The following is a 9025-nucleotide window of genomic DNA, read 5'->3' as shown; positions in this document are numbered from 1 at the left end:
CTTTCAAACCCACCCGCAGGACCATTGGTGAGACCTCCTCATTGTCATTCAACTTTACATAATCTTCTAAGTCTATCTTGAGCCTATCCATAAAACGATCATCATTAAGAATTGAATCGTTTAATCTCCAAAAGTGTTGGCCAGTGTCATAATTCTTGAAAGAGATGGTGAACCAACTGACGCGTGGTCGGACCACGTCACTGTTCTATGTCAGACTTTGTGATCCTATTTATTAACCCTTTATCAGCCAGCAACACACCTGTGTTTTGAGGCAATGATTGTCCGGATGAAAGAAATATTAACAGAATCAAAAAAGAAGCGGTGATTTAGTCATTACTGAAAGAAAAAAACATTGACATCTCCTGATGAAGCATTTACCCGCAAAACATGGGCCGTCAGTACGCTTGAGCCTGTATCTAAGATGAATGCAAGATAAATATACTATCACCGTCTATGAACAAATTATTTTGAACATTTTTAGACCGCAAATGATTAAAAGTCCGGATGGCCTTAGTTTGAAAACCAATGAGGTACATCGTCAGGCTTGCTGATGCGGCAAAAGAAAAAAGTGAAAAACAATTTTTAGTCTTTAAGTTGTGAGTGGCTTGTCATTGAAAAATAAGTATATATGATTTCCTTTTTGTAATTGTGAAAATTGTAAAATCCTCTAATAGTAAACTGTTGCGTCCGTCGGTTTCAGACGGCTTTGACCTCTGTGCCTCACCTTTCTTCCTGCTCTCTCCGCTAGCCTTGGGAAGATGGCTGCCACTGCGTCTTCATGCCGCTCTGTCCGGCGTCCCCGGAACGGCAATGGCAAGGCTATCCACCATGTTTCTCCTGAGGGCCTCCTAGGGTGTGCACGCACACGCCACCCACATCTTTATCCTCGTCAAGGCAGGAACCCTGGGGGCGTCCCCCTCGAGTGACGTCATGCCATCTGGGTATTTAGCCTGCCCTTCGTTTGCTAACAATTCGAGTTAGCAAGGATTGGAATGCTTTTGGTCTAAGCTAATCTGCCGCTTCCGTGCTGCCGCTGGAAGCTCTCTCTGCCCTTCGGAGTTATTCATCTAACCTGGGTACCCACTCCTCGGGGGCCCTTTGCTTTCTTTCAGGTGCCTATCTGGGATACCAGGAACTCGCTCCTCGAGGGCCTGCTCTCCCTGCTTTGGTGCCTGCAATCCAACTACTTCTGCCTGCTGGAGTCTCCATCTATATAGTGTGATGTAGCACAGCCCGGCCGTAGGCAGGAGCTGACAAGCTACCATAAGAGCAACACGAGTACCAGAGCCAGACAGCAGGGGACGCAGGGGAAGAGAAGAACTACGAATCCCAGCTTCCCTGAAACACCACCAGACAGGGGAGGAAAGCCTGAAGGCGAACAGGTGGCAGGCATAGACGTTAATGAGGCAGACACAGATGAGTCCATGGAGCTGGAGGAAGAGGGCGTGCCCCCTTGGTGGAACTGGCCACAAAAACCCAGCTCTTCGGAGTCGGAGGAGGAGGAGATGGAGGTAGGTTCAGGGATAGAGGAGTCCTCCAGTTCAGGCATAGATACGGAGTAATCCTGGTGGCTGGGTGAAGTATACTCCTTACCCTAAAGGGGCCTGTGGTGTAGGGGGCTTGTAATAGTGCTGAACAGAGGAGGTAAATGAATGCTCTGAACTAGCACTGCTTGTAAGGGAATCAGAGGGCTGGAGGGGGAGGGGACAAACCCCATGTAATGCATCCAGTTGTTACTTATTAAACTGCTTTGAAGGAACTATCCCTCTCTCTGTGTTGTCTCTGGGGATTGGGGGGACTGCTTACCCCCAACCCTGCCTGAAGGGAACCCAGCAGCCCAGCAAAACCAGGGCCAGCAGAGGCACAGACTCAGGGAGTTACTTGAACACATCAGCCTCCAGGGACCGGGGCAACTGGTGGCGACTGAGAACGGAAGACGGAAGAGCGGCGTTCGAGGCCTCACGGACGGTGAGCCATCACACATGGTGGCAGCAGTGGGATACGATGGAACTCGCTGTCCAGAGGACCTGGAAGGAGCAGCTGGACATACCAAGGCATTCGTTAGCCTGGGGGAAGGTAAAAGTACCTCGGCAACACTAAAATAGATTATCTGGGAGGTGGGGAGGAAGAGCCTAAACCTTCGCAGGGACCCTTAAAAAAAAAAATAAATTTTTTTGTGTTCTCTCTCACTCTTTTCACCCGGCTGTTTTTCTGTGGTCTCGCCCTGCTTGGGGACTGGGGGGGGGCTTGAGTGTTGAGCGGCCACACTTGGGTCTCGCTGTTGTTGTCTTCCAGAGATGGCGTCGGAGGAGGTATTAAAGTGGCTAACTGCACAGATGCAGCAGCAGCAGGAGGGCATGCAACAACTGATGAAACAGATGATGGAACAGCAGCAGCAGCAACAACGACCCCTGCTACAACTTCTTGATGAGCAGCAGAAGGTCACGCAGCTATGGGCGGCCCAGCTTACCGCAGGACCCTCAGGTACCTCCCAGCATGTTCCGGGAGCAATGGGGCTTGCACGGACGGAAGCTCCCTTGAACATTCACTTAGAAAAGATGGAGCCTGGTGATGATCCTGAGGCCTTTCTCGTTACTTTTGAGAGGGTGGCCAGCATTGCGGGTTGGCCCCGCGAACAGTGGACTGCCCGATTAGCACCCTGTTTAACCGGAGCAGCCCAGGCGGCCTACAGGGCACTGGCACCGGAACAAGCTGTCAATTACTCGGTCTTGAAGGCTGCTATATTGGACAGGCTGGGAGTGACTCAAGACTGGTATCGCCGGCAATTCAGGGCTACGGGTTTTCAACCCAGGGATCGACCTCGGGCCCTGGCTCAGCACCTTAAGGACTTGGCATATAGGTGGCTAGAGCCCGAGGGTAAGACTGTAACAAAGCTTATGGAAATGATTATTCTAGAGCGTTATATAGAAGCGTTACCTGCCCAGATGAGGAGTTGGGTGGTACGTCAGGGGGTAACTGGACTCGAGAAGGCCATTGTGAATGCAGAGAAGTACTTAGAGGCCGAAGCCACAGTGGCCGCTAGCCCTGCCTTAACAAAAATAAAAGCCCCTAGGGAGTTAGCCCGGGAAAAGGGAGAAGGCTTGGTAGGCCCTGTAACTGTGCGAAACCGATCCCCAAAGCCAGAGGGGGCGGCCCATCCGCTCGAGGGGCAAGGCCGGGGCTGGGAACCCCCTAGGAGGTCAGGGACCCTCAAGTGCTTCCATTGTGGGGAACCGGGGCACTTCCAGAGGGAATGCCCTCACGTGACGGTAGGCTATGTGCAACCCCCGAAGTCAGGTGGAGGGGAAGCCTCCAGGGAAACGACCCCCTATTTTCAATGGGTTAGGGTCAATGGCCATAGAGTGCAAGCTCTCCTAGACACCGGCACAAGTCAGTCCTTAATTTCGGGGAGAACCGCAGTGCAAGTGGGGCTGAATGCATCTCGGGTCCCAAAGGGAGAAGCTCAGGTACGTTGCGTACATGGGGACGTAAGAAAGCATCCGGTGTATGAGGTCCTTTTACAGTGGGGCCCTTATGAGGATATGTTGGAAGTCGCCCGGGCCGAAGCATTACCCATACCCCTCCTATTGGGGCGCGACTGGAAGCCTCTCGCGGAGGTATTAGCCGACAAACAAGCCCTGGTGACTACTAGAGCCCAGACCCAGGGCGCCTCGGACGCTGAACCCGGGATTGGGGAGGTTTTTCCCTTCGGGGAGGCGGGAGTAGTGGAGGAACCAGGGCCGAGTCGCAAACCACGCGCTGAGAGAAAGAAGGAAAAGCGAGGTCAGGTAGACTTTTGGGAGGGAGAAGAGGAGCCCCGCACGAATCAGATAGTGGGGACATTGCTGGGACGGTTTCCAGAATTCAGGGAGGAACAGCTCCAGGATCAGGCCCTTAAGGAGGGGTGGAAACAGGCAAAAATGCCCACTCCTCCTATTACTAATAAAGGAAATACATTGTACCCTTATTTCATGGTGGAAAAAGGTTTACTCTATAGGGTAGAGGAAGGATTGGTAGGGCAGGGTGCTCACAAACAGCTTTTGGTGCCCCTGTGCTTCCAGAACGATGTTCTGGCCCTAGCCCACGAACATCCCCTGGTGGGCCATTTGGGCATACATAGTACTCTAGCTCGGCTTAAGAGGAGGTTCTTTTGGCCGGGCATATACAGGAACGTTAGGAAATATTGTTCTTCATGTCCCAAATGCCAATTAGTCTCCACAAGAGCTCCGGCTCGCACGCCACTGGTACCCCTCCCCACAGTACAGGCACCCATGGACCGCATAGCGGTAGACATGATCGGACCGTTAGAAAAGACCAAGAGGGGACACCAGTACATTCTAGTGGTGCTGGATTACGCCACGAGGTATCCCTGGGCCGTCCCCTTGAGGTCCACAAGAGCCTCAGTGGTGGCGCCCGAGCTAGTAAAAATCTTCTGTGAGTTCGGGTTCCCCAGGGAAGTATTAACAGATCGAGGTACCAACTTTATGTCCCGGGAGTTGGCGAACTTGTGGAACCAGTTTGGCATAAAGCACACGTGCACTGCTGCGTATCATCCCCAAACTGATGGCTTGGTTGAACGATATAATCAAACCCTGAAATCTATGATGCGGGCTTGTTTGGAGAGGGATTCGGGGGATTGGGACAGGCTTATCCCCTTCTTATTGTTCGCCTCGCGGCAGGTACCCCAGGCCTCTACTGGGTTCTCCCCATTTGAACTAATCTTTGGGCGACAACCCCGGGGTATGCTGGATGTCATTCAGGAGAAATGGAGTGGGGAAGAGGCAGAGCCCCAAGACGTAATAAGTTACGTGGATGGTTTGAGGCAGCATGCAGAGGTTGCTTTGGGGATAGCCCGAGATAACTTAAGGCAAGCCCAAGAGAAGCAGAAGCAGTACTATGACCGAGGGGCAAGGGAGCGGGAATTCCAGGAAGGGGATCAGGTCCTGATACTGGTACCCACGTCCCCCAATAAGCTCCTTGCCAAGTGGAAGGGCCCAGGGGTCATAGTAAAACGTTTGGGACCCCTGAACTATCAGGTTAAGGTTGGTCACAAACGCCCGCAGGTCTATCACATCAATTTGCTCAAGTCCTGGATAGAGAGGGAAAGTCTGTCAGCAGGTCGGGTACCCGAGGACGAAGGGGAGCTGGGCCCCCAGGTAAGGTATCTTGATCTTAAGGAGGGAGTAAAAATAGGGGCAGACTTGACCCCATTACAAAGGGCTCAAATAGAGAAGATAGTGAGCCAGGCGGGGGATGTGTTTTCCCCATTACCGGGCCGTACAACCTTAGTCACCCACACCATACAAACACAAACTGGGAAGGTGGTCAGGAGGAGGCCTTATCGGTTGCCTGAGGCTATGCAGACAGAGGTCACAAAGCAAGTAGAGGAGATGTTGCAGTTAGGGGTCATTGAGGAATCTAGCAGCGCATGGTGTAGCCCCATAGTCCTGGTACCCAAGCCTGATGGGACCTTGCGCTTCTGCATAGATTTTAGACTTGTAAATGCCATCTCTAGTTTTGACGCATATCCTATGCCCCGAGTGGACGAGCTAGTGGAAAGGCTGGGGACAGCCCACTATCTAACCACCCTAGACCTCACAAAAGGGTATTGGCAAATACCTTTAGACCAGGAGTCGCGGGAAAAAACAGCATTTGCCACCCCGTCGGGCCTGTATCAATTCGTGCGCATGCCTTTTGGGTTGCAGGGCGCTGCTGCCAGCTGTCAGCGCCTTTTGAATATAGTGCTACGCCCCCACATGAACTATGCCGCTGCGTACATGGACGACGTCATAATTCACTCTACTGATTGGGCCTCCCACCTAGTTAAAGTCAAAGCAGTGCTCCAGTCATTAAGGGAAGCAGGTTTGACGGTCAACCCGGCGAAATGTCGCCTGGCGCAAAGAGAGGTCAAGTACTTGGGGCATGTAGTGGGGAAGGGGGTGGTTAAACCCTTGCTGGACAAGATCCAGTGTATTCAGGACTACCCTAGACCTGAGACGCAGAAGCAGTTGAGGGCCTTCCTGGGTCTGGTAGGCTATTACAGACGCTTCATACTGTGGTTCGCCGACCTAGCATGTCCTTTAAATGACATGCTAAGGAAAGGAACACCGAATCGGTTAGGCTGGGAGCACCCCGCGGCAGCCGCGTTTGAGTACCTTAAGAGAGCTCTATGCCGAGATCCAGTATTAAAAGCCGTTGATTTTGCCCTGCCCTTCATATTGCAGACAGATGCATCCAGGATGGGATTAGGGGCCGTTCTCTCGCAAAGCGAATACGGGGAAGAACACCCGGTACTCTACCTCAGTCGTAGGCTGCATGAGCATGAACGAAAATACGCCACCATTGAAAAAGAATGCTTGGCGGTGAAGTGGGTGATTGATTCACTGAAGTATTATTTGGCTGGGCGTCCCTTTGTCCTAGTTACTGATCATGCACCCTTGAAATGGCTCCATGTCATGAAAGAATCCAACGCAAGGCTGACCAGATGGTACTTGGCGCTACAGCCGTACTATTTTGAGGTCCGTCATAGGGCGGGCAGGGACCACGTGAATGCAGACTTTCTTTCACGCCTGGGGGAGGGAGCTGGAACTCCGGTACCCAAGAGTTCCAGGGTTTTTAAAAGGGGGGGGGGGGGTGTGATGTAGCGCAGCCCGGCCGTAGGCAGGAGCTGACAAGCTACCATAAGAGCAACAAGAGTACCAGAGCCAGACAGCAGGGGGCGCAGGGGAAGAGAAGAACTACGAATCCCAGCTTCCCTGAAACACCACCAGACAGGGGAGGAAAGCCTGAAGGCGAACAGGTGGCAGGCATAGACGTTAATGAGGCAGACACAGATGAGTCCATGGAGCTGGAGGAAGAGGGCGTGCCCCCTTGGTGGAACTGGCCACAAAAACCCAGCTCTTCGGAGTCGGAGGAGGAGGAGATGGAGGTAGGTTCAGGGATAGAGGAGTCCTCCAGTTCAGGCATGGATACGGAGTAATCCAGGTGGCTGGGTGAAGTATACTCCTTACCCTAAAGGGGCCTGTGGTGTAGGGGGCTTGTAATAGTGCTGAACAGAGGAGGTAAATGAATGCTCTGAACTAGCACTGCTTGTAAGGGAATCAGAGGGCTGGAGGGGGAGGGGACAAACCCCATGTAATGCATCCAGTTGTTACTTATTAAACTGCTTTGAAGGAACTATCCCTCTCTCTGTGTTGTCTCTGGGGATTGGGGGGACTGCTTACCCCCAACCCTGCCTGAAGGGAACCCAGCAGCCCAGCAAAACCAGGGCCAGCAGAGGCACAGACTCAGGGAGTTACTTGAACACATCAGCCTCCAGGGACCGGGGCAACTGGTGGCGACTGAGAACGGGAGACGGAAGAGCGGCGTTCGAGGCCTCACGGACGGTGAGCCATCACAATAGCTACCAACTTACAGGTCGATACAGTAACGTGCGGTTAAAGATTCCCCGTCTGTAACGTGCTGGGAGCGCACAATACAGACGAGTAAGGCCATCCAGCGATACAGTCTCCAGTTTCACGCGTCCTTAGCGCTTTGTAAAATAGACACATAACCCTTTCCGCACCCAGCATGTAAATGAACGAAAAAGCTGTATAATGAAGGAATTAGCTATTCCCCTCCGATACTGTAACGGGCGCTGATATTATCTCCTTAGGAACCCGCTGTTTTGCCGCGGCCTTAACGTGCTAGTTTACCGCCTCCCCCTAGTAGGAGTTAGGACTGTGAGTCTAGTAACAAATCCTTCGACACCGCTTAAGATACTCAAAAACAATAAAACAATAAGCCTGGCACCCTCCTTGATGTAGTACGTCCCGGATGCCCCCCCCCTCCCCAGCGCGCCCGCCACTACCCCTTTCATCAGCTGCATCCACCCATTATGCCCCTCACGGGCATGTCCCGCTTCACAGAGCGCTCCCACTCAAATCCGTTCATGGGTATATACCCTTTCGCCCCCCTCACAGCGCCATGCTACCACTGCGACCCGGCAGTCCCGTGAGGCCTACAAAAAAAAAAAAAATCCCCAGCTCCCGCGCCCCCGCACTGGCCCGCCGACTCTACCCCCCTCCTCCCGATCGGGCGGGTAGGCGGTGGCGAAAAGCAAAAAAAACCAAAATCAATTTTTTTTTTTTTCAAAAAGCGACATCACACAATGCATAAAATAATTTCTCCAGCCTTAAAGCGACAATTTTGGTTTTTTCCAAAAGCGACTTACTTTTGGGATCTGTCAAGATCCCAAAAGTAAGTCGCAAAAGTAACTTACTTTTCTGAAGCCATCAAGAACACGATCTTAGCTCCTCTGGACGAAGACGAAGATGGCCGCCTGCACGGGGAAAGCGTGCAATTGGCAGCTGAAGACGTGACGTCACGACGTTTGGCGTCACGAGATGTGACGTCATGTCTTCAGCGGCCAATTGCACGCTTTCCCCCGTGCAGGCGGCCATCTTCGTCTTGAGCTACGATCGTGATGGCTTCAGAAAAGTAAGTTACTTTTGCGACTTACTTGACAGATCCCAAAAGTAAGTCGCTTTAAGGCTGGAGAAATTATTTTATGCATTGTGTGATGTTGCTTTTTGAAAAAAAAAAAAAATTGCTTTGGTTTTCGCCGCCGCCTACCCGCCCGATCGGGAGGAGGGGGGTAGAGTCGGCGGGCCAGTGCGGGGGCGCGGGAGCCGGGGATTTTTTTTTTTTTTGTAGGCCTCACGGGACTGCCGGGTCGCAGTGGATGCAGCTGATGAAAGGGGTAGTGGCGGGCGCGCTGGGGAGGGGGGGGCATCCGGGACGTACTACATCAAGGAGGGTGCCAGGCTTACCGAACCGCTGCTATTGCCTCTGCTCGCAGGTCTATTTCGCCGGCTTGCTGCACGCTTTCGCTTTGCTCGGCTCTGCTCGGCTCTGCTTTTTCTCCTCTCCCGTCTGTCTTCGCCGCTGTGCCTCACCTCCTCCCGGAGCAAGGCTGCTTTCGCGCCCTGCTCCGGGAGGAGGAGAGACACAGCGACGAAGCAACAAAGACTTTTCGTGTTTTTTA

This window comes from Rhinatrema bivittatum, chromosome 2 (genome assembly GCF_901001135.1).
Source record: "Rhinatrema bivittatum chromosome 2, aRhiBiv1.1, whole genome shotgun sequence".
Classification (NCBI taxonomy): Eukaryota; Metazoa; Chordata; class Amphibia; order Gymnophiona; family Rhinatrematidae; genus Rhinatrema; species Rhinatrema bivittatum.
Note: the sequence above shows the minus strand (reverse complement) of the source record.